Source organism: Brienomyrus brachyistius, unplaced genomic scaffold (genome assembly GCF_023856365.1).
Source record: "Brienomyrus brachyistius isolate T26 unplaced genomic scaffold, BBRACH_0.4 scaffold119, whole genome shotgun sequence".
Classification (NCBI taxonomy): Eukaryota; Metazoa; Chordata; class Actinopteri; order Osteoglossiformes; family Mormyridae; genus Brienomyrus; species Brienomyrus brachyistius.
Window position 1 is genome coordinate 145600 of NW_026042394.1, and position 19162 is coordinate 164761.

General features: G+C 47.4%; 2 non-coding genes across 2 annotated transcripts; both read left to right on the forward strand.

Moving 5' to 3' along the window:
• Positions 1–6336: 6336 nt before the first annotated feature.
• On the forward strand, positions 6337–6419 carry trnal-uaa (transfer RNA leucine (anticodon UAA)). The gene has a single exon. It is a non-coding gene; the product is annotated as a tRNA-Leu (tRNA).
• A 293-nt stretch (positions 6420–6712) lies between these two features.
• On the forward strand, positions 6713–6795 carry trnal-uaa (transfer RNA leucine (anticodon UAA)). The gene has a single exon. It is a non-coding gene; the product is annotated as a tRNA-Leu (tRNA).
• The last annotated feature ends 12367 nt before the right edge of the window (positions 6796–19162 follow it).

Genomic DNA, 19162 nt, shown 5'->3' on the forward strand with positions numbered 1-19162 from the left:
GCGTTACAACGGAGTCGAAAGTAGGATTGATTTATGTACCTATCAAATGGCAATCTTGTCATATCAGCTCCTTATCACTAAATCACTAAAATGTCATTCGAAACGACCTGATTCGGCTAGACGAGCACTAAGTGCCGCCGTGTTTGATAAACTAGCAGTTCCAGTCATTCATATCTGCGCTCTGACTATGCCTGCGATTGCGGTAATTGGTTATTACCGATTTACGTAAGATGCATTGGCCGCTCCGTGTCTGTACTTTTGCAGCGGTGCATTACCGTAACGCTGTTATAACTGATGCATGAAGCTGATTCCTCGAGCAGCACCTGCGTTTAAATGCTTCACTGAAAACTGCACCTTCAGGGATTTATTTAAGCTTCTATATGAAGGACCTGCTGGGATAGAAAGGTGATATTTTATTGCTAGTTTAATAAAGTGCTGTCTGTCAGATTGAAACGATATTAATTACCCATCCATCGTCCAACCAGTTATCTTAGTCAGGCTCCCCTGGAGCCTATTCCAGGCAAATTCCCCATACAGAGAGCAGAGGCAAAATTCAGGCCTCCAGACTCGGAGGCGTGAGGCAACTGTACTCACCACTGTGCTCCTATATCATTAATTAGTCTGGTTATGTTTTTATTGTTTCACAACAGACTGACATTCAAGGGGATGTCCTTGTGCCCTTGAAATTATTAGCCATTGAGAGATGGGTGTGTTTGTTTCAGGAGGGTGTGATTGAATATGTGAATTGAATGGAGGTGCTTCATTCTGGTGAGGAAACTGGGGAGTTAGACCCCGTACCACATCTTGGTCTCCGTAAGTGACTTTTAAGGCATAGCGCTGGGTCAGTCAGCATCCAGCACCCCAGGGAAGTTGGTAATATGATTACTCTGTGACTCATGGGCTTCAAACCCACAACCATCCGGACACACATTCATAATCCCTCTGAGTTACACATCTTGGATTTATCGAAATGGATGGTAGGGGGGCAGTCATGTCGCTCCGCCCACCGTCTCACTGGTACCACGGTGTCGTCCCCCAGAGCGGGAGAAGGAGCGACACAAGAAGCGTAGCCGCAGCCGGTCTCTGAGCCGTGGCGAGAAGCACCGCCGCTGGAGCAAGGACTCCAGGGGGCGGAGTCACGAGAAGCGCAGCAGCAGCCGCGACCGCAAGGGTCGTGACCGACGGAGCAGCTCACGCGAGCACAAGAAGCACAGGTACCCCCCCTCACGGTCCCGGTTACAGGCACTGAAGCTGATATCTAGCATGGTTTGAGGCCTCTTAACAAGTTTCTTTCACAATCAACCAATTGGTTTCTTCGTGGTGGGAAGGGGGACTGTACCCATATTAAATTTTAACTGGCGTTTATAAGTAGCCCCCGCCATAGCGATGGGACCTCAAAGCCAGCCTAAAAAGTGGCGCATGGTCACACCCTCATGACCTTAAACTGCCTGCGATCCAAAGTTAAATGTAAACATTCTGCCATCTGTTTGTTTTTGCCAGATTCTGAGTGTTTACACTGTATTGTTTGGGGAAAACAACCTTCTGTTTTGTGTTTGGGCAGCTACTCTCCTCGGAGAAGCCGTAAGAAAAGGACATACAAGTACTGGGATGTTCCCCCTCCGGGATTCGAGCACATCACCCCCATGCAGTACAAGGCAATGCAAGGTTTGGATGCGACGCTTCCATGTGTGCTAGTTCAGTATTGCAAGGTTATGGTATATTGGTTGCAATGAAAGCATTTATTCTGGAGTGCCCTCCTCCCCCCTGCTGGTCAAAGAGGGAATAACACTTGGGATGATTTCAGACAGTGTGAAGAGAGCTTAAACCTAGGGGTTAGAAGCAAATGAAGGCGACGATCCGGATGTTCTGGCCGTCCCTGGTTGGGGTCTTGAAGCCCTTTCTCCTCCCCACAGCTGCAGGGCAGATCCCCACGATAGCTTTACTGGCAACATCCACCACCAGCGGCGTGGCAGTGACGCCCACCCAGGTGCCGATGGTCGGCAGCCAGATGACCCGGCAGGCCAGGCGGCTTTATGTCGGCAACATCCCCTTCGGCCTGACGGAGGTGAGTCCAGGCAAAGTCCCGCGTTGCCTTCTGTCATGCATACTGGTGTCATGTGTAGCTCAGTGAGTTAGGACACTGAGCCGGTCACAAGAAGGTTGTTGGTTCAAATCCCTTGGGCAGCAGAGTGATTTCACCATTGGGCCCCCGAGCGCAGCCCTTAAGCACTATTTGCTCTAGGAACTGTCTGGTCCTGCTTCTTCAATGAAATGTATGTTGCTTTGGATGAAAGTGTCCGCAAAATAAATAGATAAATGTACTAGACTTGTCAGTCATTTTTTTTCTCGTTTGCCTGTTTTGATGTCTTCAGACGTCTGCCTGTCTTCATTCAGTGTGTCTGCCTGTCTTTTTAGGAGGCCATGGCGGATTTCTTCAATACCCAGATGCGATTGGCTGGCTTATGTCAAGGTCCCACCAATCCCGTCCTCGCTGTTCAGATAAACCAGGACAAGAACTTTGCCTTCCTTGAAGTAAGAGTCTTTCCTGCCTAATGGCTGCTGTGTCCAGGCGGAGACCGCAGCCTTCCCTGATTAACGACGTTCTTCGTTCTGCCCTAGTTTCGGTCCGTGGATGAGACCACGCAGGCAATGGCCTTCGACGGCATCATTTTCCAGGGTCAGTCGTTAAAAATCAGGCGGCCCCACGACTATCGCCCCCTGCCTGGCATCTCAGAGCAGCCCGCCTTCCACGTACCAGGTCCGTTTTGCTTGTCGCCGTCATAACCTTAATCTTTATTTACCTTTGAAGAGCCGATCGGCAAGGCCAGTTTTTTGTACTCGTTACGGACTGACTGTCCTTCGCAAGCTGCGGATGTCTTGTCATATAAAGAGGGAGACTTTCACTTTTATTTACTTAATGTTGTAAATATTTAGCAGACAGTTTTATCCAAAGTGAAGAATGTTTTTTTTTTTTTTTTTTTTTTTGAGAAATCAGGGTCAGCCTGTCCCTAGAGCAAACTCGCCGGCCCAGTGGTGTGATCACCAGTGATGTGAACCAGTGATCTTCTGATGATAACGCTGGAGAGAGAGATGGAATACCGCTTTTGTCAAATTGACAGGTCGGGTCAAAGGTCACGTTCAAAAGTTCAGTGGGCGGAGCTTATGTTGTAGTGGGTTGAGCTTGGTTGTGTAACTGACGCAATAGCATATGGATTTAATTATTTATTTAAATATTTTTTTTGTCTTCTTCTTCCCGGGGGGTTGGTTGTGTAACTGCTGCAATGGTATTTGTATTTAATTATTTATTTATTATTTTAAATGATTGTGGCTTAGGGGGCCTGGGTTGGTTGTGTTAGTGCTGCAATGGTATTTGGATTTATTTATTTATTATTTTAAATGCTTATTTTAAATGTTTATTATTTTAAAATGATATTGAGGAGAGTGCTTATGAGTGTGTATTATTTTAAAAATGATATTGATGAGAGTGCTTATGAGCGTGTGTTATTTGAATAAGTTATTATTATTATTATTTTGTGGTGCGCGGGCGGGAGTGAGCGTGGCTGGGTTACCTGATGGAGCGCGAGCGTACGGTGTGCGGTAGCGTGGTAAGGTCCCCGGGCTTCGGAGAATCAGCAAAGGACTTATTCACATACTGGTGCGGTAGCGCGGAAAGGTCCGCACGGCTTTGGATAATCCTCGGAGAGAGCGATGCGGGAGAGCTGAGAGGCGTGCTGCTGCGCGAGTCTGAGAGAAACTGTGAGAGACTGTGGGATAAAATGGTAAAGTTGGAGCAAAGAATGAGAGGAGGAGGTGCAGGGTCTATCGTCCAATAAAAACGCTCGGCGCTAGTTTTGACCGTGTGTTTTTTCCTCACGCAAGCGTTTGTATCACATCGGCGTATGGCGCCAATTTGTAAAGGTCATAAGTCGAGACATACATCGAGTCTGTCAATTTGTCCGCCAGTAAATTCTGCAGGGCCGTGCCACCTGGCCATCGAGGCGCCCCCCTACCCGGCCACGCGGGCCATACATCGAGTCTGACACTTTTCCCCTCCAGTAAATTCTGTTTAAAGTTTTGTTTTCACATACGTCCCAAATTACAGATAATTTTCTTACACAGGCACGAGTAGCATCATCAAGGCCGTACCACCTGGTCATACATCAAGTCTGACAATTTCCCCGCCAGTAAATTCTGTTTATAGTTTTGTTTGTCATACATGACCGTGCAGATATGGGGTGACAGAGACAATTAAATTGTATTACGTCGAGCGGGGGGGCCTTTTCCTCCTCCTAGAGGCATCATCTTCATCCGTACCACGCCCCCACGAGCAGGCCGTGTAGAATATAGGGAGCTTCGCGCTGCAGGGCCAACTCTATCTTTTCAAAAAATACAGACATGTCTGGGACTTCCGAAATGAAAGATTCAACCTCACCTTCTAAGACTCAACAGGAGCAGGAGGCCATTATGCAGCCTCCGGGGGCTCCCAGGAAGATTCATACGGCACGTAGACGGGTACCTATGATGCGACCGTCGGAAGACCCGAGGGCTATCTGGGAGCTGCCCAACGGGAATAAACTGGTCTGCCTCTTTGACAACGTTGCGGAGGAACTGCGCGTCTTTCAGGTCACCGGAGACGGCCCAGACCCCCCGAAAGACGACCCGTATCTGGTGACTTTTTCCGAAACGGAATGGGGAAACTTGAAGACTGTCGTTACCCCGATGATGGAGGAGAGCACCGACCCCGACCTTGAGGTCGAGACTGGAAGAATGGAGATGCACTATAGAGATGCTCGTAAACAGCGTACCAGCATTATGAAGTGGGACGCGACCGGGGAGCTGGACAAGAGAATGGTGAATATATGGCAGTGGCCTAAATGCGACTGTTTTGGCCTGAGAATACCGTTTGTGATTTGGATGCAGATGATTCAAGAAAAGTCTGGTTACTACCAAGCGATGTTTAAGGAGAGTCGGGGGCGTAAGCAGATGCAAGAGATGACAAACCCTACGCCGTAAGGACCCCCCTCACCCCCTCACCCGCCGTCGCTATATAAAGTGGACTCTGTTACAACCCCTTTTCACAAACATCATGGCAGCAGCAGGAGCAGCAGCAAATTATAGCGACGGTGAAAGCGGGGACAATGAGGCTCCAGCAGCAACCCTGACCTCTGATCCCGGGGAGCTCCTTCCAACCCCCCCATCATCACCGGCCTCTGATCCTGGAGAGGACCCTCCGACGCCTGAGATCTGCACGCTTCTCTCCAGACCGGCTCTCTGCCGTGGGATGCTGACTTGTATTAAGGCTATGATAGTGGGCCTTTTAACCTCAGTCATCAGGAAGCATCAAGAGAGAAACTGCTACGGTTGTGAAGTGGATCACCCCAGTCAGAGACAACACCCTTGTTTGTTTCCCCCAGGTAGAAATTACTTTTACATACACTTTGACTCTGTGTTGCGTGACCTCTGGACCGATCGGCTGACACCCGCCTTGACCCACGTTCTATCGACCCTGGGCATCCGAGCGGCCGCCGGCAGGTTGGAGGGGGCAGTGGAAGCTATCCTGTACGATCTGCGTGAGGCCCGCAACGGCATGGTGGAAATCACTCGACTGGAACAAGATCTGTTTGAGCAGAACCCAGCGTTTAAGCAGATCCTGGAAGAAGAATTTCTGACTCGTTGGGAGGCCCGAGACTAAAACAAAAAGCATCTTGTGATGGGGAACGGTATCAGCAGACCCTTACGGCGGTTTATGTTAAATGTTTTTTTAGAAAAAGTTAGTCCACTATTGTTGCGTGCTATTGATAAAAGCGATTGTCGGGATGATTATGCTTGTTGCTGCTTTCATAGAGTGTTATTTGAGATTTCTCAAGTCGGAGAAAATTATCAGCGGGGGATGGATTTACTTACTCAACTGATGTCAGAGGGAGAAAGACATTCCCCCGAAAGTCTCATACGCGCTTGTCTATCTTGTATTCCTGACAATGAATTTGACTGTAATCACATTTTTGTATTTTACGCTTTAATAGTAGATGTAGTCACCTCTAAATTTCATGATAAGCAGCCTATCGATGTTAATCAGATGCTTTCTACTCTACATACATGTATCGTTGAAAAAGCCACTATATCCACTTTACTGCATGTGACATCGCTAATCTACCTCAACAACTGTCACGGCTGTAACTAAATGTATACCTGCATTTTGAAAATGTAACCTTCACAAATTGTATACCAGCTTTTTTAAAATATATATATATATCTTTCACTAATTGCAAAAATAAAAAAAAATTTAAACTTGAATACCGTTGTAATAGTCTTTGTAAATAATGGGTAAAAATGCTGAGCAGGGTGGCCGAGTGGTTAAGGCGTTGGACTTAAGATCCAATGGACGTATGTCCGCGTGGGTTCGATCCCCACCCCAGCTAAACTCTTTTGTAAAATAATAATAATTAAAAAACAAACTACACAATATGGGTTAAATGTAGAAAAAACACACAAAAATTTCACTGATGTTCACTCAGTCTCTTACCTCAACAACTGTCACGGCTGTAACTAAATGTATACCTGCATTTTGAAAATGTAACCTTCACAAATTGTATACCAGCTTTTTTAAAATATATATATATATATATATCTTTCACTAATTGCAAAAATAAAAAAAAAATAAAACTTGAATACCGTTGTAATAGTCTTTGTAAATAACAGGTAAAAAATGCTGAGCAGGGTGGCCGAGTGGTTAAGGCGTTGGACTTAAGATCCAATGGACGTATGTCCGCGTGGGTTCGATCCCCACCCCAGCTAAACTCTTTTGTAAAATAATAATAATTAAAAAAAACAAACTACACAATATGGGTTAAATGTAGAAAAAACACACAAAAATTTCACTGATGTTCACTCAGTCTCCTAACAACCCCCCCATCCACAGTCAGCTATAAAACGCCGCACCCCCGCTCTCCCCCCACTCAGTGTGTGAAAAGCATGTCTGTTGCCAAGACTACAGCTCGCGTCTTGAGCAGTTCGTACTATGACCCCAGCCAACCGGGGTCATACGGAGGTGTCTCCAGACTGCAGAGAGCCGTGCAGCAAGATACGGGGAAAAAAGTGGCTGCTGATGACATCAGAGACTGGCTGTCTATGCAAGACAGTTATACTTTACATAAACCGGTTAAAAAGAATTTCCCCAGGAACAGAGTGTTTGTTCCGAGAGCCATGTATCAGTGGCAGGCCGATTTATGCGACATGCAAGGGCTGGCCACGTACAACGACGGGTTAAAATACCTCCTTACGGTGATTGATGTTTTTTCTAAAAAAGCCTATGCTCGCGCGTTAAGAAACAAGACTGGGGCGGCTGTAACCCAGGCCTTTGATTCTATTTTAACCGAGGGGGGCGTCCCCCTCAAGCTACAGACGGATGCCGGTAAGGAGTTTTTAAATGGGACTTTTCAGAAACTTTTAAAAACTCATAAAATCACCCATTTCACTACGGCTAGTGAACTTAAAGCTTCCATCGTAGAGAGATTTAATCGAACGTTAAAAGAGAGGATGTACAGGTACTTTACGGCTAAAAACACCCGGCGATATGTGGACGTGTTGGACGATCTAATAAAGGGGTACAACCAGTCATTTCACAGCGCTATTAAAATGAAACCTGCCGAGGTCAGGCCCGATAATGCTCATCTAGTATTTGATAATCTATACGGTCCCCTGAAGAAAAAAAGCACACGGCCACGTTTTAAGTTTAACATAGGGGACACTGTGAGAGTCTCCAAGCACAGTCAGATATTTGACAAAAAGTACGAGCAGACATTTACGGACGAGTACTTTGTCATATGCGAACGTGTACCCAGATCCCCACCGGTATATAAATTGAGGGACGTGAGCGGTGAAATACTCGAGGGAACATTCTATGAAGCGGAGCTGCAGAAAGTCAAAATATCTCCGAGACGCGCGTTCAAGGTCGAGAAGGTTATAGGCTCAAAGACCGACAGAAAGGGGAAAAAGTGGATTTTAGTACATTGGCAGGGTTGGCCCTCGAGGTTCGATTCGTGGATACCGCGGTCGGACTTGATACAGGTTTAATTTTTTAAAAAAGAGAAAAAAAAAAGAAAAAAAAAGAAAATGGACGCCCGCCCCTCTTTTTACCTCACGCTACCGTCAAACTCTTGTCTCTCCATCTTCCCCGATAACCAGAGTTCGGATTACACCGTGATGCTCTCGCGACCTATAGAGCTACGGGGGCCTTACGAAGTAGCTCTGGCTGAAATCATGTATTGTTACACGTGGCGAAATGTTACACACCCGGATAATACTTTTGAATTGCGGGATACGGAGGCGGAGGCAAAGAGAGCGGCCGATCCTTTAGTGGACCTACCTTACCTTTTTCCTCGGAAAATTAAAGTGGGCTATTATGAATCTCTGAAACAGATTGTGACAGAAATCAACGCTACGTTAAAAAAATTAGGTACCGAAGTTTCCTTCTCATACAGCGAGATTACACGAAGGGTTAATATGACGGGAAACCATAAATACAAGATCCAATTTAAACCTACTCTGGCCTACATGCTGGGCTTTGAGCCGGGTCAGTGGTATAACCTAGGAGGAGGTAGCGGGTCGACCTCACCCTACCCGGGCGACATTCACGCGGGATTCTACAATATGTACGTCTACTGTAACATCGTGGAACCGCAGCACGTGGGGGAATTTGTAGTCCCGCTCCTCAGAACCGTTAAAATAGACGGTGCGTTCGGCGACGTAGTCACTTTGCCGTTCCACAAGCTGCAGTACGTACCGGTGAACAAGCAGAGCCTACAGAATTTGCATATTGAGATAAAGAACGATCAGAATACTCTGATTAATTTCTCCTACGGAAAAACGATCGTCAAGCTACACTTTCGCCCCGTTTAAAAAAAAAAAGAAAACAATGGCTTACCACAATCCACAGAGATTTATTACGTATTACACCAGTCAGGCGGGACATGGGCTCCCCGGTTTTGCGGGGAGCCCCGTGATGTACGGGCGTGGGTTGGGGTCCATGCTCAGTAGGGCTTTTAGATTCGTTTTACCCTTTCTTAAGCGTGGGGTCGATATAGCGAAACCTCATTTGAAATCGGCGGTCAAAGGAATAGGATCGGATCTAGTCAGCTCTGTAGTCAGCGGCCGTTTTACAAACACAGGTGACCCCAAGCAGGAAGGGTCGGGTCTGCTATTCCTCTCTCGGAGGAGGAGGAGGGGGAGTAGAACGAGAGCCCAAGCACCTCTAGCCCTGCTGCAAGGTCATAAAAAAAAAAAGAAAAATAAATCTGGCAGAGGCGTCAGGATTCCCAAGTCTCCATCCGCCAAGAGAAACAGGAAACCCCCCGGGGACATATTTTAAGAGAGAGAAAACGCAGCGTAAACAAGAATGGCTCTAGCTCACCGGCTCTCGGCTGAATGTACCAAATCTGAATTGGACCTGTTTGCGGCCCCTATGACGCAATTATCCATAGATCAGACCAATTATGTAGAAATCAACCCATTAAATTCCATTACCGATCAGGATGTTTTGGATTTCCTAATACCGGGGTCGGGCAATTTCTATGTGGACCTCAACTCTACACTGCTATATCTAAGGCTCAAGATCGTTAGGGCCGATGGAGCCCCCCTGCTTGACGCCGACCCCTGCGGTATTATACAGTACCCGCTAAACGGCATATTCTCCCAGCTGGATGTGAGTCTGAACGACGTCCTGATCAGTTCTTCGTCGGCCACGCACCCCTATAGGTCAGTCATAGAGACCCTGCTCAATTTTTCTACGGATACGCTAGAGAGTCAGTTTTCGGCAGGGCTCTGGTACAAAGACGTCGGGGGCGACTTGGATAGCGTGGACGTCTCAGCGCAGGGCCCCAACGTGGGGTTACAGAAGCGAGCCGCCTTCTGTAGAAACTCTCAGGAGTTTTCTCTGATGGGTCCTATACACGCCGATATTTTTTTCAGCGAACGAATGCTGTTAAACAACGTGGATATACGCTTAAAGTTTGTAAAGGCTAAAAGCGACTTTAGTCTCATGTGTAGAAATGACACCGATTACGAGCTGAAAATACTGAGGGCCAGCCTGTTTGTGAAAAAAGTGGAGGTCTCCCCGGCGGTGTCACTGGGTCACTCGGCCGCTCTCATGAAAGCAAACGCCCTGTACCCTATAAGCAGGGTAGTCGTTAAAAATTATACGCTGCCCGCACAATCGCGGGTTTGCCCGCAGGACAACCTCTTCCTGGGCAACTTACCGCGCTACATCGTTTTGGGGATCGTGGACCACGCCGCGTTCGTGGGCACGCGAAACAGAAACCCGTTCAGGTTTCAGCATTGTGACCTGGAATTTCTGAGCCTCTCAGTCAACGGGCGACACATACCCAGCAAACCGTTCCAGCCCGATTTTAGAGCGAGGCAGTCGGTCAGAGAGTTTTACAACCTTTTCCTGGCTACAAACAGGCATTTAAAGGATTCGCCCTTATGCATCAACCGCGAGGATTTTGAAAACGGATACTCGCTATTTGCTCTCAATCTCTCCCGAGACGACGAGCTGGACGGCGGTGCCCTGTCACCCGCCATCAGCGGCACGTGCCGTCTGGATTTAAGGTTCAGAGCCCCACTACCTCGAACCATGAGTCTCATCGTCTACGCCTGCTTCGACAGCGTGATTGAAATAAACGCCAAGAGACAGGTTCTGGTGGACTTTTAATCATCATCATCATGAACACTCACCAGCTGGAATGCGTTTTACGGCCCCTGCTGGGGGATGCTTTTGGAGGCGTGTGGCCTAGCGATTTATTACCCACCCGCATAGAGACCAGGCCCGCTTTTCTGGTCGCAAACACGCATGACCAGAATAGAGAGGGTGAACACTGGATCGGGATAATTTTGGAGCCCCAAGAGGGCAAAGCCTCCTTCTTTGATTCTTACGGTTATCCCCCCGATTCCCCTTACTACCCAAAGAGTTTTATGAGCTTCTTGGGGAGGCACGCTACCGAAATAAGGTATAATACGCGTCAAGTTCAACATGACTTTTCTTCCACGTGCGGGGCCCACGTCGCCTTTTTCCTCTACCGGCGCTTCATGGGACTTTCATTTCAAGAGACTATGATGTTGTACTCTGACGACTTGAGGAAAAACGACGCTCTAGTATCCGAGTTTATCAAGAAATATCACAAGTGTATTAGCCGTGTTAATGCCGATAAACTTTCAAAGCCGCAAAATGTATGTTCGTTAAAACTATTGAAAGATTGTTATGCTTGTTAGATTCATGTTGGGGAAAAAATAAAAACGTGACACCCTTTATTCAATAAATTTTACATTTTATTAACCGACGCGTTTTAATTCTTTTTCACACACGTATATAAAACACTTAATCGTTGTAATCTATCCACGGAGCATAAGGAGTACCCTTTAAAGGCCATAAACGATATTCTGGGGAGGAATCGCGCGGTGTGTGAGGGGTTCCCTCAAGCGGTGGTGGTGAGTCGTCAACAATACGTTTTCTACGTCTCCCGAGGTTCTGTTTCACAGGAGGGGAGGAGGGAGGCGGGGGATCCCTTCCGCCGTAATCTTTAAGATGACTTAGGGCTTTCCTGGCTTGGATGTTACCCACGCTCGTGAGGGGGATGTTTAATTCTGATATCACGTTTAAAAAGGGTTCCCAGCCTTTAGGATATCCGCCGGCGTGGGATTTAGGCTGCGATAAAGTTTTCATCAAATCTAAAATATGGGAACCTTTAATGGGTCTATCTCTGATGATGAGTTCACCCGACTGGGTCCAACGTACAGCCCCGTCGGAATCGAGCAGTTTATGCATGATGTACCCCACGTTCTTTCTAGCCCTAGGCGCCACTTGCTGGATAACTTCCTGTACAGATTTGTCCCCAGTCGCGCCGCCGCCGTCAGGCTGTCTCCCCTCCTCCTCCTCCTCGTCCGTTTTTTCTTTCCGCTCTGTAAGGACAATTTCTCGCCCCTGATTTTCCTCTTTTCGGGCTAGATTCAGATACCTCTGTAGCAATTGGTTGTATCTCTTCACTTTTTCATCCAGATGCATAGCCGGCTGATTTATTAAACCCTGCATCTGGTGTTCGAGTTCACCCAGGGCCGATTCCCCGATGGTATGCGGGGTCGCCCTCTGGGTCAGCGTACGCAGTTGCTGGGGGCTGAGCATAAACATTTTCTTGACTTGGCTCATGTTGCTGGAAAAGGCTAGTTAGCCGTCTTACCGGCAAACAGGCTTGTAACGAATGGCAGAGCCACTGATAAGAGCGGTAATAAGAATCCTCCTTTTTGAAGAATTGCCACGCGTTTCCTAGCGACGCTGTTTTTCTTACATGCGAAAAGTTTAATCAATCTTTTCTGTTTCTTGAGTTTGGTAAATTGAGCTACGGTTAAAGGTATGCGACCTCTTATGAGATTGAGACAGATTTCGGAGAGAGCCAAAATTATGTCGTTAGATGGGTCAGCCGTAAGAATCTTTTTACGTTTCACCCCCCTCGTCCTCTGTAAAACTTTAAGGGTCGGCAGGTGTTTCCTGAGATGTTCGGACATAGCTTAGTAGTGATAAATCAATGGCTCGCCGGTAGAAAGACGATGGGTAACGACCCCGGTAATAATCCGGTCCTGAGTCGGAACTCTTCTGGGCACGTGGCTCTCAAATCGACCAATAAATAGCCGTGCGCGGGCCCTGTGGCCTCATGGTAGGCATCTAGAAAAAACTTTTTCTGCCAAGGAAACATTTGCTGAGCTAAAACTTTGATTTGCATTCTGTCTCGCACATTCTTAAACAGACAATAATAAGTCGTATTTAGGGCTATAGTCCTGCTGTACTTGCCCTGGTGAAATACGTTCTGCACCAGGTAGATGACCGAGATTTGACGGTGATGTCTGAACCTCGTGAAAGCTTCTGCCACGAGTTTGTTTTCGGACGCGCTGTCCATCAAATCATCGATGATTATCAAGGAGCCTGAGGGGAAGCGCTCCTCGTCCTCCCAGCTTTTGGGAAGCCCTTGTATAAATTCAATTTCGCTGATCCGATCGCGTAGTTCATCATAAAGCGGCTGATGGGAAGCGAAACACCACACAATTTTTTTAACGGGGCCCCTTATGAAACAGTGACTCTGATTTAAAAGCATTTCTTTAGTGAAATAGGTTTTCCCCGAAGAACTCGCCCCTGCGATTATAGCCGTAAACGGGAGTTCTAAACGGTGATCAAAGTCGACCTCTCTCACGCCGCTACCCATCATTTTGCAAAAAAAAAAAAAACACACTGACGAAACGGTAAATACTGCCCTAATCTTTTAAATCTTTCCGACACACACACACACACACACACACACACACACACACACACACACACACACACGTGCAAACCACTGCTGGAGGGGTGTCAGCTTTCACAGACACAGAGTGCATGGGTAAGTTTTTAATAAAAACTCTTGTGATAAATGTACAAAACATTTCAGTACACAAGTTTGAAAATAAAAAACATCTTACTAGGAACATTTTAAAAACATCTTTGATTTTAAAAACATCTTTGGAAAAAACTTTTCATTTTTAAAAACATTTTACTATGAACATTTTAAAAACATCATACTATGATCATTTTAAAAACATCTTTGATTTTTAGAAAACATCTTTGTAAAAAACTTTTCATTTTTAAAAACATCTTACTAGGAACATTTCTCAGTTTAAAACATTTGTACATCTTACTTTGATTTTAAAAAACATCTTTGAAAAAAACTTTTCATTTTAAAACAAATGAACATCTTTGATTTTTAGAAAAAACTTTAAAAGCCCTTTTGCGATGCTGCTAGTTTTACATTTCAGTAACCGAAAGGCAGAGTTTCCCCGCTAGCCAGCAATCTGCGTTTGTCGTAGACGACCCTGACCTTTTTATCTAGAGGCCTATTAAACAGGCGAAAGCTTTTCATGTCGCGTTCGATTTTGTTGTACTGCGTCATTATAGCGGGGTTATTCCTACAACCTCCGATGTAGTTTTCAATCAATCCGATCATACTGTCAAAGTTTACCTTTTGACAGGTTTCGTAATTTAGAGTTATACCCTTACATTTCATTTGTGTTTTCCCGTTGTTGAGTCGGTAACAGTAACTTTTTGGTCCCAGCGCACCCCACGAAGCAATGTATTCGTCGGGGGCTAATTCGGACGTCAGCTCGCCCAGGTAATTGCCTAAGGTCGGGTCATATTCACCAGGCCTGCTTATGTACACGATGCTGTCGGTGTCGTGATACAGCACCCTCCGCCCCAATCTTTCCAGTTCTTTGTAAAGCGTCAACCGACCCCACGCGGTAGTTTGACACGCTATGAATATGTTAGTCTTTCCCGGCGGCACTTTGTAGGAAGACTTGAAACGCCAGCGGATGAGGGCGACCTCGTCGTTGACAAACGCGAAGCTGGAAATCTCGTACAGGTCCGAGCAGAAAAAATTAAAAAATTCCCCCGGGTCAGACACTATACATGTCTGGAGCATGTTGCTCCTCTGCGCCAGTTTACCCCACAGAGAGTTAAGCAGAAGTTTGGACACTTGCCGCTTCCCTTCATTAGACACTATCTGATCGGGCTCCAATTCGATCCCCTCACGCTCGAGATAGTTTTTTATGTACTCCCTGCGACCCACGTCATCGGTCGCGTCGTCGGGGTAGCCCGAAGCCTGCTGCTTCACTTTGAGAAAGGTTTTAATGTAATCTCTAAACAGGTCGCCGCTGGTCTGGGGAAAATGCCACACTTCGTGCACCTTCACGACCGAATAGCCCCTCTCTAAAGCCAGATTTACCTCCGCTGAGACCCAGACACCTGTTAGCTCCCGCTCTGCGTCGGAATGCCCGCAGGTCCCCTCCTGTCTGTTCTCGATCGCGCATGTCCTGCAGAGGGTAAACACTAGTTTCCCATTTGGCAGTCTGCTGGGTAGGACGGGGAAAAACAGCTCGCGCGGGGTGTTGACCGTGGCTTTGATCAGGCCAAAGTATTCATTCAGAGGCTTAAAATTCGAATGAATGATTTCCGGGTGCCCCACGGGGAATTCACATTTAGCCAGAGTGTACGGGTACAGCGACGTGAAATCCACGTAGCGGACGCGCTCTTGCCCCGTGACGTCGTAACGCAGGCGAATGGCCGACGTCCGACCCCCAAACAGCGCTTCTCGCGGCCTTAGGGGCTCAGGGGGCTCAAAGTCTGACAGGAAACGCTGTACCTGTGGGTCGTGAGTGTTAGCGTGAGCCCATTCGTGTTCCCAGATGGATTCCACGTTCATATTAAACTCTTGGCGCAACGACTCGAGTTTTTCCCTTGTTTTAACGTACAGGGCACCGAAGCTCTCACGGGTCAGGGGGCAGATATCGTGTTCGTTGTTGCAGGTAGGACAGCCGTGAAACTGACAGCCTAGAAACTCGAAAGCCCATTTCTCCCCCTCAATCTCGGCGTATCCGTCTAAGTGAAAGCGCCCCACACGCACTTCACCCCCGCGCAGCGCGTGTCGAATTTCGATGCCGCGCGCGCGCCCGATGAATTCCAGCCACTGGATGGACACGCTCGAATAACTTTTGTATTGCCTCCTGTAATCCCATACATCCGGGATCGCGATCGTATCTCTGGGCAGGAAATTTGTCCTGTAAACTAGCAACGCGGCCGAAGCGATGGTGGCCGCGGAGAAGGGATCGCAACCCGTGAGCGTTTTAAACTCCCGCAGGAAGCGCAAGCAGCCCTCTCTCAGAATCTCCACATCGTTCTTACAGTAAGCGATCATCTCTTTGTGAAAATTAAAGGTCTGGTGCTTTACACTGTCGTACCATTGATAAAACTTGTCGCGTTCTTTGCCGGACATTTGATCGGGCCCAAATTGATCGGGAGGGGGGTAGGGCCCCAAGTAATTAAAGTTTTCCACGTCTGTGAAATGATGCGGAAAATAGCCTTTTCGCATCTGAGTCGAGCATCCCATCGCATCGGGGATTTTTCTCAACGGCATGCTTAGAAAGGAGTGACTGTCGATGTACCTTTGCTCAAACACGCTGTCCAGGATGAGGATGATTTTATTCCCCTGCGATACCACACGCGGTTCCACGCCTTCCTTCACCATCGCGTTCAGTATGATGTAATTATCGAATGCCTTACCGTAGTGACTAATGAAACAGACGCCTCTATAACAGGGCGCCCTGAAATGTCTGAGAAACTGTAGCGCGCAGTTGGGCCCCTCGGCGGTCATTGTCTCGTTCTGATCGGAGATGGCGCACACGTAAACCGGGATATGGGTACCCGACCTCTGAGATGTTTCAAAGTCAAAAAACACATATTCGGGGGGCTTTTTACGCCCCTCACCCCTTTCGGCCCGTTCCCCTATGTTAGGCTTCTCGGGAGGATTTAGATAGCAGAGATGTGGGGTGGATATGTCTGACACGGCCGTGTGGAGTTTAGCGTCGCAGATATTACATTTTACTGCTTTACACGAGTGCGGTTTTGGGTTCTCGGGACTTTGGTAGTATCTGAGCCCGCAGGCTTTGCATTTTCTGAACTTGTCACAGGGGGTAGCGAGCTCCCCCCTAACTGGGCAGACCCTAGGCGTACGGTGGCGCTCAAAGCAGGTGTCATTTAAACATCTGAAATTACAACGCTCACATAGTATCGCCGGTGTGCTTTCACCTTCTCTGCAATTAGTCTGACAGACGCTACAAAATTTTTCGCATTGATGAGAGTGAGGCGAGTCGAACCCTTTGAAACAGCTCGTGCAAACGTACCCCACCCCTAAGAACCCCTTTACGCTTTTAATGCCGTAAAAATGCTGATTGTGTAAAAAGAAATACACCGCCCGTCTACCGTCGCTAGGCGTGGGTGTCTGGTAAATTTGGAGATTGTTTGAATAAGGTTGTTGATAATACACCACTGCTTTGCAATCAATGATTTTCTCGAAATTGATAATGTCATTCAAACCGACTGCGTGATCGGGGGTGAATCCCGCTTTCTCCTGTAACTCCAGGCCGAGCTTTTCAGCCTCGGCGTCAGCCAAGTTTTCGTGCAGCAGATGCGCCAAGTTTATGGCGAAACACGCGTTGGTGTTGTTATTAATGATAAACATGTGTCTGGCTTTTTTAGAAATTATTTCTGAAGCTAACATGGTCTGTAGTTTACGTTTGTTCCCGCCGCCGCCGCGTGGGATATTTATTACGTCTACGATTACTTCTAGGTTGGAATCGTTTAAAATCTCTTGATTAGACTGTACCAGGCGATCCAGCAGCTGCTGCAAGTCTGTCAGCTCCCCCACCCCATACCGTACAATTTGCGACAGCTCGTCGTTTAAAAAGTCAGCGCGCAGGGTGACCTGTATATAGGCTCCCCATACGGCGTAAGGAATCGCCTCATTCACAATATTTTGAAACCCCTCGATTACATTTTCATAGTACTCGCGGAAATTGCCTTCGTTTCTAGGTCGCGGGATATTTAGAATCCGCCTAATCTGTACGTTATTGAATCTGCGGCGATGAAGGACCCCGTCAGGCTGGGGATCCACGTCACCGACGGCACCGCCACCTTCCTGTTGAACATTTTCAAATTGTCCCAGCCCAAATTCATTTTCAATCTCCTCAGCATCGAGAAGAAATTCCACGTCTGACAAGGCCTCCCACAATTCAGAATCCGCGGGGGACCATGCGACCTCGTCGGTGGGGGGTAGCCCCGCTTCTGCTTCAGAACCCCTTTCATTTAACATGCTTGTTAATGTCTCTAAGGATGGGAGAAAACAGGGGTCCTGGGCCAGTGTTTCAGCAGACGCCGCTGGTGGCGAGTCGTGTTGAGCAGAGTAATCCGCATCATTTTCATTATTAGCATTGTTGATAATGGCTATTTCATTTAATAAGGCTTCGGGTATAGCCGCTGGGGGTGTTGCTCCGTATGCGACCTCGTCGGTGGGGGGTAGCCCCGCTTCTGCTTCAGAACCCCTTTCATTTAACATGCTTGTTAATGTCTCTAAGGATGGGAGAAAACAGGGGTCCTGGGCCAGTGTTTCAGCAGACGCCGCTGGTGGCGAGTCGTGTTGAGCAGAGTAATCCGCATCATTTTCATTATTAGCATTGTTGATAATGGCTATTTCATTTAATAAGGCTTCGGGTATAGCCGCTGGGGGTGTTGCTCCGTCCATACCTGTTGATTCTCTCGCAGATTTTCTCTTGACCGGTCGGCGTAGTCTCTCTCTCGTACATAGAAAAAAAAAGAGAGAATACCTATTATTAGAATGTTATTTTTTAATTGAATAGCATTTTTATAACAGGAATAAAAGAAATAATATACTTACCGGGTAAGGTCTCGATGAAACTTGTGGTTCTTTGGCTGGTACAAACTTTGGTAAGGCGTTGTGCCTCTAGGAGGAGGAAAAGGCCCCCCGCTCGACGTAATACAATTTAATTGTCTCTGTCACCCCATATCTGCACGGTCATGTATGACAAACAAAACTATAAACAGAATTTACTGGCGGGGAAATTGTCAGACTTGATGTATGACCAGGTGGTACGGCCTTGATGATGCTACTCGTGCCTGTGTAAGAAAATTATCTGTAATTTGGGACGTATGTGAAAACAAAACTTTAAACAGAATTTACTGGAGGGGAAAAGTGTCAGACTCGATGTATGGCCCGCGTGGCCGGGTAGGGGGGCGCCTCGATGGCCAGGTGGCACGGCCCTGCAGAATTTACTGGCGGACAAATTGACAGACTCGATGTATGTCTCGACTTATGACCTTTACAAATTGGCGCCATACGCCGATGTGATACAAACGCTTGCGTGAGGAAAAAACACACGGTCAAAACTAGCGCCGAGCGTTTTTATTGGACGATAGACCCTGCACCTCCTCCTCTCATTCTTTGCTCCAACTTTACCATTTTATCCCACAGTCTCTCACAGTTTCTCTCAGACTCGCGCAGCAGCACGCCTCTCAGCTCTCCCGCATCGCTCTCTCCGAGGATTATCCAAAGCCGTGCGGACCTTTCCGCGCTACCGCACCAGTATGTGAATAAGTCCTTTGCTGATTCTCCGAAGCCCGGGGACCTTACCACGCTACCGCACACCGTACGCTCGCGCTCCATCAGGTAACCCAGCCACGCTCACTCCCGCCCGCGCACCACAAAATAATAATAATAATAACTTATTCAAATAACACACG